Consider the following 19721-nt stretch of genomic DNA (forward strand, 5'->3'; position numbering starts at 1 on the left):
AATATCCGAACCCACTCTTCTTCACTCTTCTCCCCTTTCTTTTTCTACTAACATAAAGGAATCTCTATACTGTGACATAGAGGATTGCTCTTTCTTTTCTTGTTTTCTTCTCTTTCATATGAGCAGGAACAAGGACAAAAGCACTCTTGTTGAAGCTGATTCTGAACCTGAAAGGACTTTGAAGAGAAAACTAAGAGAAGCTAAACTACAACAATCCAGAAGTAACCTTTTAGAAATTTTCGAACAAGAGAAGGAGATGGCAGCCGAACCCAATAATGATAATGCAAGAAGGATGCTTGGTGACTTTACCAAACCCACGTCCAAATTTGATGAAAGAAGCATCTCCATTCCTGCCATTGGAGCAAACAATTTTGATCTGAAACCTCAGCTAGTTGCCTTAATGCAACAAAACTGCAAGTTCTATGGACTTCCATCTGAAGATCCTTATCAGTTTTTAACTGAGTTCATGCAGATCTGTGAGACTGTTAAGACAAATGGAGTAGATCCTGAAGTCTACAGACTCATGCTTTTCCCTTTTGCTGTAAGAGACAGAGCTTGAATATGGTTGGATTCACAACCTAAGGATAGCCTGGACACCTGGGAGAAGCTGGTCACGGCCTTCTTGGATAAATTCTTTCCTCCTCAAAAGCTGAGCAAGCTTAGAGTGGATGTTCAGACCTTTAAACAAAAAGATGGTGAATCCCTCTATGAAGCTTGGGAAAGATACAAGCAGTTGACCAAAAGGTGTCCATCTGACATGTTTTCAGAATGGACCATATTAGATATATTCTATTATGGTCTATCTGAGTTTTCGAAAATGTCATTGGACCATTCTGCAGGTATATCTATTCACCTAAAGAAAACGCCTGAAGAGGCTCAAGAACTCATTGACATGGTTGCAAATAACCAATTCATGTACACTTCTGAGAGGAATTCCGTGAATAATGGGGCACCTCAGAGGAAGGGAGTTCTTGAAATCGATGCTCTGAATGCCATATTGGCTCAGAACAAAGTGTTGACTCAGCAAGTCAACATGATTTCTCAAAGTCTGAATGGATGGCAAAATGCATCCAACAGTAGTAAAGAGGCAGCTTCTGAAGAAGCTTATGATCCTGAGAACCCTGCAATGGCAGAGGTTAATTACATGGGTGAACCTTATGGAAACACCTATAATTCATCATGGAGAAATCATCCAAATTTATCATGGAAGGATCAACAAAAGCCTCAACAAGGCTTTAACAATGGTGGACGCAATAGGCTGAGCAATAGCAAGCCTTTTCCATCATCTTCTCAGCAACAGACAGAGAATTCTGAACAAAACACTTCTAATTTAGCCAATCTAGTCTCTGATCTGTCAAAGGCCACTTTCAGTTTCATGAGTGAAACAAGATCCTCCATCAGAAATCTGGAGGCACAAGTGGGCCAGCTGAGTAAGAAATTCATTGAAACTCCTCCCAGTATTCTCCCAAGCAATACAGAAGAGAATCCAAAAAGAGAGTGCAAGACCATTGATGTGATCAATATGGCCGAATGCACAAGGGAGGAGAAGGACGAAAATCTTAGTGAGGAAGACCTCCTGGGATGTCTCTCAAGCAAGAAGGAATTTCCTATTAAGGATCCAAAGGAATCTGAGGCTCATATAGAGACCATAGAGATTCCATTAAATCTCCTTCTGCCATTCATGAGCTCTGAAGACTATTCTTCCTCTGAAGAGGATGAAGATGTGACTGGAGAGCAAGTTGCCCAATATTTAGGAGCTATCATGAAGCTGAATGCCAAGTTGTTTGGTAATGAGACTTGGGAAAGTGAAACTCCCTTGCTCATTAATGAACTAGATACCTGGATTCAGCAAATTTTACCTCAAAAGAGACAAGATCCTGGCAAGTTCTTAATACCTTGTACCATAGGCACCATGACCTTTGAAAAAGCTCGATGTGATCTGGGGTCAGGGATAAATCTTATGCCACTCTTTGTAATGGAGAAGTTGGGGATCATTGACGTACAACCTGCCTTGTTCTCATTACAATTGGCAGACAAGTCATTGAGACAAGTTTATGGAATAGTAGAGGACGTGTTAGTAAAGGTTGAACGCCTTTACATCCCTGCTGATTTCATAATCTTAGACACTAGGAAAGAAGAGGATGAATGCATCATCCTTAGAAGACCTTTCCTAGCTACAGCAGGAGCTGTGATAGATGTCAACAGAGGTGAATTAGTCCTTCAATTGAATGGGGACTACCTTGTGTTTAAGGCACATGGCCATCCCTCTGTGACAAAAGAGAGTAAGCATGAAGAGCTTCTCTCAGTTCAGAGTCAAGAAGAGCCCCCTGACGTGCGGAAAACGATCCGACACAAAACTCACCGGCAAGTGTACCGGGTCGCATCAAGTAATAATAACTCACATGAGTGAGGTCGATCCCACAGGGACTGAAGGATTGAGAAATTTTAGTTTAGTGGTTGATTTAGTCAAGCGAATCAAGTTTTGGTTGAATGGTTTGTATTTAACAGAAGCTAAATTGCTTGGAATGTAAAGGGAGAGGGGAGAATTGCAGTAAATTAAAGAGCAGGAAAGTAAACTTGCTAAATCTTAAAGAACAAGAAAGTAAATGACTGAAACTTAAATTGCAAGAAATGTAAATTGCAGTAACTTAAAATGCAAGGAACATAAATTGCTTGAATGTAAAAGGGATTTGAGGATTGGGATTTCAGAATCTAAGCAAAGAGAAATTGAATTGCATCAATTAATAGAGCAGAAATTGAATTAGAAGCAATTAGAATTCAAACAGTAAGGAAATTAAGTGCAGCAAAGGTTCACAGAAGAACCAAAAGGAAATTGGGATCTCAGGACTCCAGAGACTAGGTAGCAAAGCCTAGATCTCAATTGCCTTCCCAGATCCAAGTTCTCAAAGCAATTGACAAGAAATTGAAGAAGAAGAAGTAAAGGGAATGTAAATGGATTCAATTATGCAGAAGAGAAATTAAAGAGCTCTTGAGTGGAGATTGAGACAGAATTTCCTCAATTCTTCACACCCAAAACTCAAAACAAGAAAAGTAAAAGTGCCCAAGCAAGAACGAGGAAGAAGAGAGATCAATTCTCCTCCCCAATTCTCTGAAATCTCAGTGAAGTCACCAAGAGAAGTTCCAAAGCTCCAAAATAAAAGTAAAGGTTCAAAGGAAAATTCCAAGTTCAAAAGTAGAGGAAAAGGTCCTAATTACATCAAACTAGCTCCTATTTATACATTTTCCATTCTTGGATCTTAGGATTTGGATGGGCTTTTGATTTGGTGAAGAAATGAATTTTATTGGATTTTTAATCCAATTTTAGCCCATGAAGGATTGCTTCCAGGAGGCTGCCCTGCCCTTGTGGAGGGCAAGGCAGAAAATTGGTGCGTGCGGCCTTGGTGCGTTGGTGCGTACGATGCGTGCTTGCAGGATGCTGCCCTGCCCTCGCGGAGGGCAGGGCAGAAATTTCTGGTGCGCCAGATTGATGCTGCCGAAGCCTCCTTGGTGCGCCAGAATGGTGCCTTGGTGCGCCAGAATGGTGCGCTGGCCGTGCCACAACAAAATGCTGCCCTGCCCTCGCGGAGGGCAGGGCAGTGTTTCCAAATTGAAGCCCCGTGTTCGATCCTTGAGTGACGCACACGCTACTTCTTTTCTTTGATTTTCTTGGCACCAAAGTGAGGCCTAGTTTCTTGTTTCCTCATGGTTTCGTGTTTGACTCTTGTGGCAAGCAATGGTGGACTTTTTCTTTGAATTTTTCCCTTTGGAGAGCCCGATACTGCCTTTGTGGAGGGCAGGGCAAGGTTTTTCCTTCCTTTGATCCAAGGCACAATTTTGTGCTCTGCCCTTGTCGTGGGCAGGGCAGAGTTGCCTCTTCTTGGCTTGCTTGCTCATGTTGCCCTCCTAGAGGGCAGTGTGCCCTTGTGGAGGGCAATGCTTGCTTTCCTCCTTCCATGCGGCACACTTCTCCTTTCTTTGACCACGTTTTCTTCTCCTTGGGCCACGCTTTCTTAGGCCACGCTTTCCTCTTTTCTTCTTTTCTTCACCTACAATAAACCAAAACAACCACTCCAAGTATCACTAAATTCACAAGGCTTATAAATCAATTAAAAATCAATTAAATTTAGCTTAAACCTCATGAGTTAACATTAATTTCATGGTGGTTGTTTGATTTAAAGAAGTTATGCATTTTCACTCCAAATCAATTACTTAGGATGCAAGAAAGTGCATAAATGCTAATAAAACAAGTGAAATTAGCTTGAAAAATGGGTATATGATGACTTGTCATCACAACACCAAACTTAAATCTTGCTTGTCCCCAAGCAAGCATCAAAACTAAGAGAAAATGAAATGAACAAGAAAAGAACACATATCCTTATTAGGCATATAGCAGAACTTGATTTATGGGGTCTTTATGCAGACAATGATAACTCAAGTTATTGTTTACTGTTACATAGTATACATTTTTCATCAAAGGCTTGCTAAACTTGCTGTTATAAGACTTACTCTTTAATCACTCCCTTGCTAACTTTTCTTTCTTATAATGCTTAACAAGCTTATTCTTTTGGAGGTTTGGTGTCTAATGTTGCAGTAGTAGCCTTTGGCTTTATTTTTTTCTTTCTTTTACTCAACATCTTTCCACCACAGACACATGGCTTACTATTTCTTCCTAGGATATTGATGCCCAGCATCTCTTTGGATAACTAAATGTTCTGTATCTAAGTTGCTCTTTATTGTGGACTTTCAATTGGCCATCCCAAATCAGTTGATCTAAGTGACCGGGTTTTAAAATACCCCTTAGAATTTACTCATCCAAGCATATCTTAGTACAAGAACCCCACCGGCATATGTCCTAGGGTCCAAGCTATTGGTGTCCAACCTTTATTCTTTGTTTTTCTTGCCACTTTGGCTTTTTCTTCTTCCTTTTCTTTCTGTTTTTGTTCTCAAGGGCTTTTTCTTTATTGATAAGGATCTTTATAACAGCAAGCTAACTCACACTTGAATGAGAATGATATTATGCAACAATTATTTCATGAGTTATGCATTTAATCAAACACATATACCACCATTAACTTCCATTCTTACTTATGCAACATTGGATATTTCACTTTTCAATTCAAACAAAATCTCTTTTATTCAAGCATATGGGAAACAAAACAAAATTAAAGTTAAGTGATGAATGACAAGCTTTATGCAGATTTAGCATACATAATCAAACAATTTCACTTGCAACTAAATAAACACTTTAGCAGGATATATAATGGTTCCCATGTTCAAAATAATACACAGCAGCAAGGATTAAGTTTAGATACAACCTTTGAAGTTGCAGCCCTTTGATTCTTCCTTCTGTTGTGTTTTCTTTGAGTTAGGATGCACAATATCTTCAATTATTGACTCATGTCCTGCTTAATTCTCAAAGTTGCTTGCTTCTCAAGCCCTTAAGTGTATGGTTAGTATGCATAAATTGAGTGTGGCTCTTGGATTTGTTTTGGTGTGTGAACACCAAACTTAATTGTTTGCCACTGTCTCAGATGCAACAAGTTAACCATATTTGAAACCCTGTGTTCTTGCTAAAGGTTATGAAATCAAAGCTAGAAAGCAGTTAAATAGTTGAATAATTTGTCTGATTGCTTGGAGCTAGCATTATGCAAGAGGTGAGAATGTGCTTTTAAGTGAGATTTTTGGTGGAACACCAAACTTAGAATCTTTCATTCTCCCTTAAATTGTTTTGGTGTGCAACACCAAACTTAGCTCCTTGCAATGCATACCAATTATTCAACATTTTTGTTGAAAAAGCTATGAAAAGAAAACTACCTCAGGTTGGGTTGCCTCCCAACAAGCGCTCTTTTATTGTCACTAGCTTGACATCTTCTGTTCTGCTGATCATGGAGGTTAAAAATCACAGTGCCTTAGCTTGTCTTTCTTCACTGTGAACTTCCTTCCGGTTTCCTCTTTGATGACCTCTATAAATTCTTGTGGAAGGATCTTAGTCACAATGTAGTGATCAGACAACTGTGGGGACACCTTCATGGTTTGAATATTGATCATCACTCTATCCCCTAGTGAAAATTTTACAGTGGGGATTTTCTGCTTTTCTTTAGTTCTATCCTCTGTCCCTCCTTGAAAGAATTCCTTGTTGTGTTTTTCTTGGCTGGTACTTCCTTTGTCCAGTATTTTCTCATTGTCCTCTATGATCCTTTTCCATCCTTCCTTCTTTGTAGCATCTTTGTTATTGGTTGGTTTGTCTTCAATGGTTTTGAGGAAAGAATTTGGTTTCTTCTCACCCATTTATGCAAAGTACTTCGCCAGTTGAGCTATCTGCTCCTCAATTCCTCTGATTAACATTTCTTGGTTCCTTGTTGTTTCCTCTTGGTGTTTCATCATTCTCTCTATTAGGATCTCCAAGTCTGTGATTCTCTGAGAGTCTTGTGAGATTGGTTGGTTATGAGATGTTAAAGGTTGGAACAGTGGGTGTGGTGGTGGCATGTATTGGTTGTTATTGCTGTAATGGTGTTTTTGCTGGTTAGAGAAATTGGGGTTGTTGTAATTGAAGTTCCTTGGTTCGTGATTTTGGTTTTCAGTCCTTCTCCAGTTGGAGTGAGTCTGGCAGTGGGTGTTTTGTGAGTATTGGCTTTGATTGGCATTGGTGGATAAGTGGTGTTGGTTGTTTGTGGTCATGGATTTGCCCTGGTTGAAACTTCTTTGTTCTAGATATCGGGCCTCCCCCATTCTTAGATAAGAATGAGGTCTCCATGGTGGAAATTTGGCATTCACTGCAGCGGACTACAGGCCATCAACTTTTCCATCCCTCAGCCCCATGTGTTGCTGTGGTTGATGATGCGTTTGATTGTTCAGGTTCATGGATGCCTTCATCCCTTCAAGTTTCATTACTTCTGTTTCCGAAATTGCATTCTGTGGTTTCTCGCATGAGTGTTGGTTGATGACTCCTTTGTCATTGAAATTTGCAATTCCATGGGTAGTTGTTGTTGCTTTGAGTAGACCATCTGAGAAGTAATCCACTGCTTTTCTTGTTTCTGGGGTTAGTCCTTCATAAAAAGCTCGGAAGCCCACTTTATCAGTTGCTTTCTTGTATCTTTCCCAGGCTTTGAAAAGTGGTTCTTCCTCCCCTTGTGTGAATAGATGTTACTCCTCTTTCAATTGGATGATCTGTCTGGATGAGGTGAATTTGGCCAGAAATTTGGTGACCAAATCATCCCAACTAGTGATACTTCCTTGGGGAAAAGTTTCAAACCATTGTGCAGCTTCACCCTTTAATGAGAAAGGGAATAACAGGATCTTATAAGTGTCATGATCTGGACCATCGGTTTTGACTGCATTGCAAGTCTTTAGAAAAGTGGATATGTGCTGCTGAGGATCTTCCGATGGATTTCCGTCATAAGAACAATTGTTCTTGATGAGTGTAATAAGTGGTGGCTTCATGTCATGATACCCTTTGTCTATAGAAACTCGATTTCCTGTGGTACGCAAACAATCAGGATGACCAAACAACAGCACGCTTGAGAATTGAGTGCAGTTAATTGAGATAAATTGTTAGCGAGTTAATAGAGGCAATTTCTCAAACAGTTAGTATGTTAGTAAAAAAAAAATAAAGAAAAGTGCTTGATCTAGACCTCCACTTCACTTAATCATTGTCAATCTATTTCAATCCCCGACAACGGCGCCAAAAACTTGACGTGCGGAAAACGATCCGACACAAAACTCACCGGCAAGTGTACCGGGTCGCATCAAGTAATAATAAATCACATGAGTGAGGTCGATCCCACAGGGACTGAAAGATTGAGCAATTTTAGTTTAGTGGTTGATTTAGTCAAGCGAATCAAGTTTTGGTTGAGTGGTTTGTATTTAACAGAAGCTAAATTGCTTGGAATGTAAAGGGAGAGGGGAGAATTGCAGTAAATTAAAGAGCAGGAAAGTAAACTTGCTGAATCTTTAAGAACAAGAAAGTAAATGACTGAAACTTAAATTGCAATAAATGTAAATTGCAGTAACTTAAAATGCAAGGAATATAAATTGCTTGAATGTAAAAGGGATTTGAGGACTGGGATTTCAGAATCCAAGCAAAGAGAAATTGAATTGCATCAATTAATAGAGCAGAAATTGAATTAGAAGCAATTAGAATTCAAACAGTAAGGAAATTAAGTGCAGCAAAGTGGTGGACGAAATTGTGATTCATTCTTTTCACTTCAACAATCCCAGGTAATGGCTCCAAAGACTTGGTGCCCAGAACCATGGTCCAAAATTAACTTCACAGTCTCGCTCAACTAACCAGCAAGTGCACTGGGTCGTCAAAGTAATACCTTACGTGAGTAAGGGTCGATCCCACGGAGATTGTTGGTATGAAGCAAGCTATGGTCATCTTGTAAATCTCAGTCAGGCTTATCCATGTGGTTATGGGAGATTAGATAATTAAAAGATAAATAAAATAGGATAGAAATACTTATGTAATTCAATGGTGGGAATTTCAGATAGGCGTATGAAGATGCTGTGCTCCTCTTGAATCTCTGCTTTCCTGCTGCTTTCATCCAATTCTTCTTACTCCTTTCCATGGCAAGCTGTTTGTAGGGCATCACCGTTGTCAATGGCTACATCCCATCCTCTCAGTGAAAAAGGTCCAAATGCTCTGTCACGGCACGGCTAATCATCTGTCGGTTCTCAATCAGGTTGGAATAGAATCCCTTGATTCTTTTGCGTTTGTCATCACGCCCAGCCTTCAGGAGTTTGAAGCTCATCACAGTCATTCAATCCCAGAATCCTACTCGGAATACCATAGACAAGGTTTAGACTTTCCGGATTCTCAAGAATGCTGCCATCAATTCTAGCTTATACCACGAAGATTCTATTGGGGAATCTAAGAGATATGCGCCCGGCCTAAGGTAGAACGGAAGTGGTTATCAGTCACGCGCGTTCATAGGTGAGAATGATGATGAGTGTCACGGATCATCACATTCATCAAGGTGAAGTGCAACGTATATCTTGGATTAAGAATAAAATTGATTTGGATAGAAAATAATAGTAATTGCATTGAAACTTGAGGTACAGCAGAGCTCCACACCCTTAATCTATGGTGTGTAGAAACTCCACTGTTGAAAATACATAAGTGAGAGAGGTTCAGGCATGGCCAAATGGCCAGCCTCCAAAACATGGTCACTGGATCAAAATACAATCTAGGGATCAAAACCAAGATGATAATATGATAGTAAAGAGTTCTATTTATAATAAACTAGCTACTAGGGTTTACAGAAGTAAGTAATTGATGCATAAATCCACTTCCGGGGCCCACTTGGTGTATGTTTGGGCTGAGCTTGGTCTATCCACGAGCTGAGACTTTTCTTGGAGTTGAACTCCAAGTTATAACGTGTTTTGGGCGTTCAACTCCGGATCATGACATGTTTCTGGCGTTTAACTCCAGACAGCAGCATGTACTTGGCGTTCAACGCCAAGTTACGTCGTCAATTTCCGAATAAAGTATGGACTATTATATATTGCTGGAAAGCTCTGGATGTCTACTTTCCAACGCCGTTGAGAGCGCGCCATTTGGAGTTCTGTAGCTCCAGAAAAGCCATTTTGAGTGCAGGGAGGTCAGATTCCAACAGCATCAGCAGTCCTTTTGTCAGCCCTTTTCAGAGTTTTGCTCAAGTCCCTCAATTTCAGCCAGAAATTACCTAAAATCACAGAAAAACACACAAACTCCTAGTAAAGTCCAGAAATGTGAATTTAACATAAAAACTAATGAAAATATCCCTAAAAGTAGCTTAAACTTATTAAAAACTTCCTAAAAACAATGTCAAAAAGCGTATTATCCGCTCATCACAACACCAAACATAAATTGTTGCTTGTCCCCAAGCAACTGAAAATAAAATAGGATAAAAAGAAGAGAATATACTATAAATTTAGAATATCAATGAATATTAGTTCTAATCAGATGAGCGGGACTTGTAGCTTTTTGCTTCTGAATAGTTTTGGCATCTCACTTTTTCCTTTGAAGTTTAGAATGAATGGCTTCTCTAGGAACTTAGAATTTCAGATAGTGTTATTGATGAGCGGATAATTTATACGCTTTTTGGCATTGTTTTTAGGTAGTTTTTAGTAAGTTCAAGCTACTTTTAGGGATGTTTTCATTAGTTTTTATGTTAAATTCACATTTCTGGACTTTACTATGAGTTTGTGTGTTTTTCTGTGATTTCAGGTAATTTCTGGCTGAAATTGAGGGATTTGAGCAAAACTCTGAAAAAGGCTGACAAAAGGACTGCTGATGTTGTTGGATTCTGACCTCCCTGCACTCGAAATGGATTTTCTGGAGCTACAGAACTCCAATTGGCGCGCTCTCAACGGCGTTGGAAAGTAGACATCCAGGGCTTTCCAGCAATATATAATAGTCTATACTTTATTCGGAAATTGATGACGTAACTTGGCGTTGAACGCCAAGTACATGCTGCTGTCTGGAGTTAAACGCCAGAAAAACGTCATGATTCAAAGTTGAACGCCCAAAACACGTCATAACTCGGAGTCCAACTCCAAGAGAAGCCTCAGCTCGTGGATTGATCAAGCTCAGCCCAAGCATACACCAAGTGGGCCCCGGAAGTGGATTTATGCATCAATTACTTACTCATGTAAACCCTAGGAGCTAGTTTATTATAAATAGAACTTTTTACTATCATATTATCATCCTGGATTGTATTTTGAATCCTGTGATCATGTTTTGGGGGCTGGCCATTCGGCCATGCCTGAATCTTTTACTTATGTATTTTCAACGGTGGAGTTTCTGCACACCATAGATTAAGGGTGTGGAGCTCTGCTGTACCTCAAGTATCAATGCAATTCTATTTTCTTTTATTCAAATCTCTCTTATTCTTATTCCAAGATATTCATTCGTACCCAAGAACATGATGAATGTGATGAGTAAATAACCCTCATTATCATTCTCACTTATGAATGCGCGTGATTGACAACCACTTCCGTTCTACATGCAACAGAGCTTGAATGTGTATCTCTTGGATTCCCCAACAGAATCTTCGTGGTATAAGCTAGATAGATGGCGGCATTTATGAGGATCCGGAAAGTCTCACCTTGTCTGTGGTATTCCGAGTAGGATCCTGGGAATCCGGAAAGTCTAACCTTGTCTGTGGTATTCCGAGTAGGATTCCGGTAATGAATGACTGTGACGTGCTTCAGACTTGCAAGTGCTGGGCGTTAGTGACAAACGCAAAAGAATCAAGGGATTCTATTCCAGTAGGAGCAGGAACCAACCAGTGATTAGCCGTGCTGTGACAGAGTGCGTGAGCGTAGTTTTCACTGCGAGGATGGGATGTAGCCATCAACCATGGGTGATGCCTCCAGACGATTAGCCATGCGAGTGACAGCCGCAGAGGACCATTTTCCCGAGAGGATTGAAAGTAGCCACCGCTGATGGTGAACCCCTATACACAGCTTGCCATGGAAAGGATTAAGAAGGATTGAGTTGAAGCAGGAGAATAGCAGGCGTTCTTGAGCATACAGTATCTCCATTCGCTTATCTGAAATTCCCACCAATGAATCTGCATAAGTATTCTATCCCTTTTATTATTTCATCTATTTTCTATTTTATTATTAGTTTTCGAACCCATAAACAATTTTAATCTGCCTAACTGAGATTTACAAGGTGACCATAGCTTGCTTCATACCAACAATCTCTGTGGGATCGACCCTTACTCACGTAAGGTTTATTACTTGGACGACCCAGTACACTTGCTGGTTAGTTGAACGGAGTTGTGAATTCAACCAGTGCCACAATAGTTTTTGCGTACATACCAAAGAGCCAATATCGATGATCACAATTTCGTCCACCAAGTTTTTGGCGCCGTTGCCGGGGATTGTTCGAGTATGGACAACTGACGGTTCATCTTGTTGCTCAGATTAGGTAATTTTCTTTTCAAAATCTTTTTCAAAAATTTTTCTTTTATTTTTCGTGTTTCTAAACTTTATTTTTGAAAAAAATTAATAAAAATCCAAAAAAATTCATAAAATCATAAAAACCAAAAATATTTTGTGTTCTTGTTTGAGTCTTGAGTCAATTTTTAAGTTTGGTGTCAATTGCATGCTTTAAAAAAATTTTTTTTTTGTATTTTTTCGAAAATTCCATGCATTCATAGTGTTCTTCATGATCTTCAAGTTGTTCTTGACAAGTCTTCTCGTTTGATCTTGATGATTTCTTGTTTTGTATTGTTTGTTGTTTTTCATGTGCATCTTGGCATTCATATTTTCCATGCATTAAAGATTTCTAAGTTTGGTGTCTTGCATGTTTTCTTTGCATCAAAAATTTTTCAAAATTATGTTCTTGATGTTCATCATGATCTTCAAGGTGTTTTTGGTGTTCATCTTGACATTCATAGCATTCTTGCATGCATTCATTGTTTTGATCTAAAAATTTCATGCATTAAGCATTTTTGTTGTTTTTCTCTCTCATAATTAAAAAATTCAAAAATCAAAAAAATATCTTTTCCTTATTTCCCTCCAAAATTTCGAAATTTTGGGATTGACTTGGTCAAAAATTTTTAAAATTAGTTGTTTCTCACAAGTCAAGTCAAAATTTCAATTTTAAAAATTTTAACTTTTTAAAATCTTTTTTCAAAAATCATATCTTTTTCATTTTTCTTTATAATTTTTGAAAATTTCAAAAATCTTTTTCAAAATATTTTCAAAATCTTTTTCTTATCTTTATATCATATTTTCGAAAATTCACTAATAATTAATGTGATTGGTTCAAAAATTTGAAGTTTGTTACTTTCTTGTTAAGAAAGGTTCAATCTTTAAGTTCTAGAATCTTATCTTGTAGTTTCTTGTTAGTGAAGTAAATAATTTCAAAATTTTTAAATTAAATCTTTTTATCTTTTAATTTATCTTTTTCAAAAGTTTTATCTTTTTCAAAATTTGATTTCAAAATATCTTATCTAACTTCTTGTCTTCTTATCTTTTTCAAATTTAATTTCAAATCTTTTTCAATCAACTAACTAACTTCTTGTTTGTTTCTTATCTTTTTCAAAACCACCTAACTGCTTCTCCCTCTTCTATTTTCGAAAATATCTCTCTCTCTTTCAAAAATTCTTTTTAATTAACTAATCGTTTCAAGTTTTAATTTTAATTTCAATTTATCTCTAATTTTTGAAAATTACTAACCTCTTTTTTCAAAATTATTTTCGAAATTTCCTTTCTCTTTTCTTCTTCTATTTAATTATTTAATTACTATCACTTCTCTTCACCTCCCTTCATCTAAAAATCCGAATCACCTTCTTCAGTCTTCTACCCCTTTCTTTTTCTACTAACATAAAGGAATCTCTATACTGTGACATAGAGGATTCTTCTTTCTTTTCTTGTTCCCTTCTCCTTCATATGAGCAAGAACAGGGAAAAAGGCACTCTTGTTGAAATTGATCCAGAACCTGAAAGGACTCTGAAGAGAAAATTAAGAGAAGCTAAATTACAACAATCCAGAAGCAACCTTTTAGAAATTTTCGAACAAGAGGAAGAGATGGCAGCCGAAAATAATAATAATAATGCAAGGAGAATGCTTGGTGACTTCACAAAACCAACGTCCAAGTTTGATGGAAGAAGCATCTCCATTCCTGCCATTGGAGCCAATAACTTTGAGCTGAAACCTCAGCTAGTTGCTTTAATGCAACAAAACTGCAAGTTTTATGGACTTCCATATGAAGATCCTTACCAGTTTTTAACTGAGTTCTTGCAGATCTGTGAGACTGTAAAGACGAATGGAGTTGATCCTGAAGTCTATAGACTCATGCTTTTCCCTTTTGCTGTAAGAGACAGAGCTAGAATCTGGTTGGACTCACAACCCAAGGATAGCCTGGACTCTTGGGATAAGCTGGTCACTGCCTTCTTGGATAAATTCTTTCCTCCTCAAAAGCTGAGCAAGCTGAGAGTGGATGTTCAAACCTTCAAACAAAAAGATGGTGAATCCCTCTATGAAGCTTGGGAAAGATACAAGCAGCTGACCAAAAGATGTCCATCTGACATGTTTTCAGAATGGACCATATTAGATATATTCTATTATGGTCTCTCTGAATTTTCGAAAATGTCATTGGACCATTCTGCAGGTGGATCTATTCACCTGAAGAAAACGCCTGAAGAGGCTCAAGAACTCATTGACATGGTTGCAAACAACTAATTCATGTACACTTCTGAGAGGAATTCCGTGAACAATGTGATACCTCAAAAGAAAGGAGTCCTTGAAATTGATACTCTGAATGCCATATTGGCTCAGAACAAAATGTTGACTCAACAGGTCAACATAATCTCTCAAAATCTGAATGGGTTGCAACATGCATCCAACAGTACTAGAGAGGTAGCTTCTGAAGAAGCTTATGATCCTGAGAACCCTGCCATGGCAGAGGTTAATTACATGGGTGAACCTTATGGAAACACCTATAACTCATCATGGAGAAATCATCCAAATTTCTCATGAAAGGATCAACAAAAACCTCAACAAGGTTTTAACAATGGTGGACGCAATAGGCTGGGCAATAGCAAGCCATATCCGTCATCTTCTCAGCAACAGACAGAGAATTCTGAACAAAACAATTCTAATTTAGCCAATATAGTCTCTGATCTGTCAAAGGCCACTTTCAGTTTCATGAATGAAACCAGATCTTCCATCAGAAATCTGGAGGCACAAGTAGGCCAGCTGAGTAAGAAAGTTATTGAAACTCCTCCCAGTATTCTCCCAAGCAACACAGAAGAGAATCCAAAAGGAGAGTGCAAGGCCATTGATTTAATCAAAGTGGCCGAATGCACTAGGGAGGAGGAGGACGAAAATCCTAGTGAGAAAGACCTCCTGGGACGCCCCTCAAGCAAGAAGGAGTTTCCTATTAAGGATCCTGAGGAATCTGAGGCTCATCTAGAGACCATAGAGATTCCATTTAATCTCCTTCTGCCATTCATGAGCTCTGAAGACTATTCTTCCTCTGAAGAGGATGAAGATGTGATTGGAGAGCAAGTTGCTCAATATTTAGGAGCCATCATGAAACTGAATGCCAAGCTGTTTGGTAATGAGACTTGGGAAAGTGAACTTCCCTTGCTCATTAGTGAACTAGATACTTGGATTCAGAGAACTCTACCTCAAAAGAAGCAAGATCCTGGCAAGTTCTCAATACCCTATACCATTGGCACCATGAGCTTTGAAAAAGCTCTATGTGACTTGGGGTCAGGGATAAATCTTATGCCACTCTCTGTAATGGAGAAGCTGGGGATCATTGAGGTACAACCTGCCTTGTTCTCATTACAATTGGCAGACAAGTCCATGAGACAAGCTTATGGAATAGTAGAGGACGTGCTAGTAAAGGTTGAAGGCCTTTACATCCCTACTGATTTCATAATCCTAGACACTAGGAAGGAAGATGATGAATGCATCATCCTAGGGAGACCTTTCCTAGCCATAGCAGGAGCTGTGATAGATGTCAACAGAGGTGAGTTAGTCCTTCAATTGAATGGGGACTACCTTGTGTTTAAGGCACATGGCCATCCCTCTGTGACAAAAGAGAGTAAGCATGAAGAGCTTCTCTCAGTTCAGAGTCAAGAAAAGCCCACACAGTCAAACTCTAAGTTTGGTGTTGGGAGGCAACAACCAAACTCTAAGTTTGGTGTTCAAACCCCATATCCAAACTCTAAGTTTGGTGTTGGGACCACACTAAAATTGACCTGACCACCTTGTGGCTCCATGAGAGCCACTGTCAAGCTATTGACATTAAAGAAGCGCTTGTTGGGAGGCAACCCAATTTTATTTATCTAATTTTATTTTATTTTGTGTCTTTGTTATTTTTGTGTTTAATTAGGTACATGATCATGAGGAGTCACGAAAAAAAATCAAAAAAATTAAAAACAGAGTCAAAAACAGAAGAAAAAATTTTTCACCCTGGAGGTAGCGCAGACTGGCGTTCAACGCCAGTAAGGTGCATCTGGCTGGCGTTCAACGCCAGAACAGAGCACCATTCTGGCACTGAACGCCAGAAACAAGTGGTGCGCGAAATTGTGATCACTACACAACTTTGCACAACTAACCAGCAAGTGCACTGGGTCGTCCAAGTAATAAACCTTACGCGAGTAAGGGTCGATCCCACGGAGATTGTTGGTATGAAGCAAGCTATGGTCACCTTGTAAATCTTAGTCAGGCAGACTCAAGTGGGTATGGTGATATACGAATAAAGCATAAAGATAAAGATAGAGATACTTATGTATATCATTGGTGAGAGCTTCAGATAAGCGTATGAAGATGCTTTCCCTTCCGTCTCTCTGCTTTCCTACTGTCTTCATCCAATCCTTCTTACTCCTTTCCATGGTAAGCTTATGCAAGGGTTTCACCGTTGTCAGTGGCTACCTCCCATCCTCTCAGTGAAAACGTCGCCTATGCTCTGTCACAGCATGGGTAATCATCTGTCGGTTCTCGGTCAGGCCAGAATAAAATCCATCGATTCTTTTGCGTCTGTCACTAACGCCCCGCCTGCTAGGAGTTTGAAGCACGTCACAGTCATTCAATCATTGAATCCTACTCAGAATACCACAGACAAGGTTAGACCTTCCGGATTCTCTTGAATGCCGCCATGAGTTCTCGCCTATACCACGAAGACTCTGATCTCACGGAATGGCTGGCTCGTTTGTCAGGCAAGCACTCGGTTGTCAGGCGATCAACCATGCATCGTGTATCAGGAATCCAAGAGATAAACACTAGAGCCTCATATGCTTGTAGAACAAGAGTGGTTGTCAGTCACTTTGTTCATGAGTGAGAATGATGATGAGTGTCACGGATCATCACATTCATCAAGTTGAAGAACAAGTGATATCTTGGACAAAGAACAAGCGGAATTGAATAGAAGAACAATAGTAATTGCATTAATACTCGAGGTACAGCAGAGCTCCACACCTTAATCTATGGTGTGTAGAAACTCCACCGTTGAAAATACATAAGAACAAGGTCTAGGCATGGCCGTGAGGCCAGCCTCCCAAAGTGATCAAAAGATCTAAAGAAAAAGGTTCCAAAGATCAGAAGATTCAAATACAATAGTAAAAGGTTCTATATATAGAAAACTAGTAGCCTAGGGTGTACAGAGATGAGTAAATGACATAAAAATCCACTTCCGGGCCCACTTGGTGTGTGCTTGGGCTGAGCAATGAAGAAATTTCGTGTAGAGACTCTTCTTGGAGTTAAATGCCAGCTTTTATGCCAGTTTGGGCGTTTAACTCCCATTTAGGTGCCAGTTCCGGCGTTTAACGCTGGAATTTCTGTAGGTGACTTTGAACGCCGGTTTGGGCCATCAAATCTTGGGCAAAGTATGGACTATCATATATTGCTGGAAAGCCCAGGATGTCTACTTTCCAACGCCGTTGAGAGCGCGCCAATTGGGTTTCTGTAGCTCCAGAAAATCCACTTCGAGTGCAGGGAGGTCAGAATCCAACAGCATCTGCAGTCCTTTTGAGTCTCTGGATCAGATTTTTGCTCAGATCCCTCAATTTCAGAAAGAAAATACATGAAATCACAGAAAAACACACAAACTCATAGTAAAGTCCAGAAAAGTGAATTTTAACTAAAAACTAATAAAAATATACTAAGAACTTAACTAAAACTACTAAAAATATACTAAAAACAATGCCAAAAAGGGTACAAATTATCCGCTCATCAACAAGCAACAACCTGGCGTTAAACGCCAGGAACATGCACAGAGAGGACAAACTGGCGCTGAACGCCAGAAACAAGCATGAAACTGGCGTTCAACGCCAGAAACATGCATTACATGGGCGTTGAACGCCCAGAACATGCACCAATGGGCGTTTGAACGCCAGAATGATGCATGAAGGCATTTTACACGCCTATATGGTGAAGGAATGGTATTTCTTTTCACCTCAGGATCTGTGGACCCCACAGGATCCCCACCTACTATATTCCCACCTTACCTTTTAATCCTAATCACACTCTCCTAATCCAAATCTCATTTCACTCTTCCCCATATCACACTTCCCAAAAACCTTCACCAATCACCTCAAGTCCTCTTCCCAATTACCCCATTCACCATTCACATCAACCTCCTCTTCCCCATAAACCCCACCTACCTTCATAATTTTCAAATTCAATTTCCCACCCTCCCCTTTCCCTATAAATACCCTTCCCTTCTACTTCATTTTCACACAACACAACCCCTTCTTCACCTTCATAGCCGAACCTACCCCTCTCCCTCTCTACCATATTTTCTTCTTCTTCATCTACTCTTCTTTTCTTTCTTGCTCGAGGACGAGCAAAATTTTAAGTTTGGTGTGGTAAAAGCATAAGCTTTTTTGTTTTTCCATTACCAATGGCACCTAAGGCCGGAGTATCCTCTAGAAAAGGAAAAGGGAAGGCAAAAGCTTCCACCTCCGAGTCATGGGAGATGGAAAGATTCATCTCCAAGAGCCATCAAGACCACTTCTATGATGTTGTGGCAAAGAAGAAAGTGATCCCTGAGGTCCCTTTCAAGCTCAAGAAAAATGAGTATCCGGAGATCCGATATGAAGTTCAGAGAAGTGGTTGGGAAGTCCTAGCCAACCCCATGCAACAAGTTGGAATCTTAATGGTTCAAGAGTTCTATGCCAATGCATGGATCACTAGGAACCATGACCAAGGTATGAACCCAAGTCCAAAGAATTATCTCACAATGGTTAGGGGAAATACTTGGATTTTAGTCCGGAGAATGTGAGGTTGGCGTTTCACTTACCCATGATGCAAGTGATGAAACACCCCTACACTAGAAGGGTCAACTTTGATCAAAGGTTGGACCAAGTCCTTATGGACATTTGTATGGAAGGCGCCCAATGGAGAATAGACTCCAAAGGCAAGCCAGTCCAATTAAGAAGACTGGACCTGAAGCCTGTGGCTAGAGGATGGTTGGAGTTCATCCAAAGATCCATCATCCCTACAAGCAACCGATCTGAAGTTACTGTGGATCGGGCCATTATGATTCACAGCATCATGATTGGAGAGGAAGTAGAAGTTCATGAGGTCATCTCCAATGAACTCTACAAAATAGCCGACAAGCCTTCACCCATGGCACAGCTAGCTTTTCCTCACCTTATTTGCCATCTATGTTACTCAGCTGGAGTTATCATAGAAGGAGATGTCTCCATTGAAGAAGACAAGCCCATTACCAAGAAAAGGATAGAGCAAGCTAGAGAAGCTCCTCACGGCCCTCAAGAAGTGCATGAGGAAGCTCATCATCAACAATTCCCTGAGATGCCTCAAGGAATGCACTTTCCTTCCAACAACTATTGGGAGCAACTCAACACCTCCTTAGAAGATCTGAGCCATAATGTGGAACAATTAAGGGTGGAACATCATGAGCACTCCATCATTCTCCAAGAAATAAGAGAAGATCAAAGAGTAATGAGGGAGGAGCAACAAGAAGTACATGAATTTCGAAAATAGCTCTTGAATTTGATTTAATTATATTGATGTGGTGACAATACTTTTTGTTTTCTGAATGAATGATTGAACAGTGCATATGTCTTTTGATATTGTTGTTTATGAGTGTTAAAATTGTTGGTTCTTGAAAGAATGATGAACAAAGAGAAATGTTATTGATGATCTGAAAAAATTCATGAAATTGATTCTTGAAGCAAGAAAAAGCAGTGGAAAAAAAAAATTTTAGAAAGAAAAAGAAAAAAAAGCAAGCAGAAAAAGCCATGAGCCCT

At 39.5% G+C, this 19721-nt stretch overlaps 1 non-coding gene across 1 annotated transcript; it reads right to left on the reverse strand.

Annotated features, from left to right (window-relative positions):
* Window positions 1-655: 655 nt before the first annotated feature.
* Window positions 656-759, reverse strand: LOC130977184 (small nucleolar RNA R71). Its single transcript, XR_009084888.1, has one exon. It is a non-coding gene; the product is annotated as a small nucleolar RNA R71 (small nucleolar RNA).
* Between the last annotated feature and the right edge of the window lie 18962 nt (window positions 760-19721).

This window comes from Arachis stenosperma, chromosome 4 (assembly GCF_014773155.1).
Source record: "Arachis stenosperma cultivar V10309 chromosome 4, arast.V10309.gnm1.PFL2, whole genome shotgun sequence".
In the NCBI taxonomy this organism is placed as follows: domain Eukaryota; kingdom Viridiplantae; phylum Streptophyta; class Magnoliopsida; order Fabales; family Fabaceae; genus Arachis; species Arachis stenosperma.